A 1739-nucleotide genomic window follows, 5' to 3' on the forward strand; every position below is an offset into this window, starting at 1 on the left:
GGGACCTTTCAGTCCACAGGCCAACGCTCTATCCACTGAGCCAAACTGGTTAGGGCTAAATTCAGGTTTTTATATCAAAAGCCTATTAAACAATGTTGGCTGAGTTTGAATGTACTAGTCATGTGACCTTTAGCATGTCCTTTCACCTTCTTAAGCTCAGGGTGACTGATCTATTCATCTCTAACACATTATATGATTCTAAGGTCAAAGCAAATAGGAACAGAAATTCAGATGGTTGAGACATGACATAATCCTTATAGATTCTACAGGTTATTCTCCACTTTGCATCAGGGACAGCACTAGTCCCTGAGGCTGCAGGCACCAACAGTGCAGTAAATATGTTGGCTGAAAACTGGGACTAGAATAGAACTAGAACTACAAGATTCATACAGGTAACATGTCCAATGCTACAAAATCATGAATGTGGTAGTTAATACAGAGTTTGTCTAGTAACTGAAGTGTATCAAGGGATTATGAAGTGTGAAGTGAGCAGTATGCTTCAGCTCATTCTATAGATGAGGGGTGATTATTCTGTAAAAGGCAGATTTAGAAAAGAGACAGAGGAAGATGGAGAAGAGTCACTTCAAGATCTGAAACTGCTGGTCATTGTGATCCTTGTAGTCCAGAGGATCCACAGGGTTGTAGGCGAGTTTCCAGGTGCCTGTGGGTCCTTGCCTTCTAAGCTGCCCACAGGGCTGTAGCCATCATAGCTTTGGCCTGACAGGGAAGGGGGAGACTGGGCCAGGAGGGTCCCAAAGAAGGGCCGAAAGGAACTGAGAGCCAGGCCCTCCAACTGGGGCACCAAAAAGATTCTCACTTTTACAGAATAATGACTCCTTCATCTTTTTGTATGGGAAGGAATCTTTCATTTTAGGATGTATATAACATACTAGTTTCTAGAATCGTGATATTGTTTTGTTTTTACTCCTCACCTAAGGATATGTTTTTGTTTTAATTGATTTTGGAAAGAGAGGAGGAGAGGGAGGGGAGGAAGAGAAAGAGAAAGAGAAGGAGAAAGAGAGAGAGAGAGAGAGAGAGAGAGAGAGAGAGAGAGAGAGAGAGAGATTGATTAATGGATTATCTCCCATACATGCCCAGACCAGGAATTGAACCTGCAATCTAGGTATGTGCCCTGACTAGAATTGAACCTGAAACATTTTGATGTATGGGACAATACTCCAATCAACTGAGCCACCCTGCCAGGGCAACATTGGTTTTTTAACACTTTTTAAAACACGTTATTTCACAGGGCACTAATTTATAAAAGAAATAGTGAATGAACTTGAAAAATGCTAATAGCAAAACACTTCAGCCATGGCACATACAGCCAGAAGCCAATGACAGCCTTCAATTATAGAAGTTAGCAGGGCTTTCTGTTCACTTATATTAAAGCAGAATTCCATGTTCAGACTAGAAACATGACTGTCATTCAACAGAACAAATCAGGTCAAGAGGACCAACCACATAATGCTACAACAGATAAGAGGCCGTGTTCACAGGAAGAAAAAACAAGACAGAATTAGCAATCAAACCTCATTTCCTTGGACATAATGTTGATGGCAAGATTTCTAAGCAATCACTTCTTTAGTTTAGAGAAAGACTTCCAGCACAGAACACTGTTAGAACGGGGCCATTAGGAGCTATGTAAAAGTGAAGTAAGGCAAGTAAAATATACAATCACAGTTTTTAATTTCCCACAGAACCATTGCAGGTTACCATGTTATGAAAACAAAAGCAGA

This window comes from Myotis myotis, unplaced genomic scaffold (genome assembly GCF_014108235.1).
Source record: "Myotis myotis isolate mMyoMyo1 unplaced genomic scaffold, mMyoMyo1.p scaffold_m19_p_2, whole genome shotgun sequence".
NCBI classification, from domain to species: Eukaryota; Metazoa; Chordata; class Mammalia; order Chiroptera; family Vespertilionidae; genus Myotis; species Myotis myotis.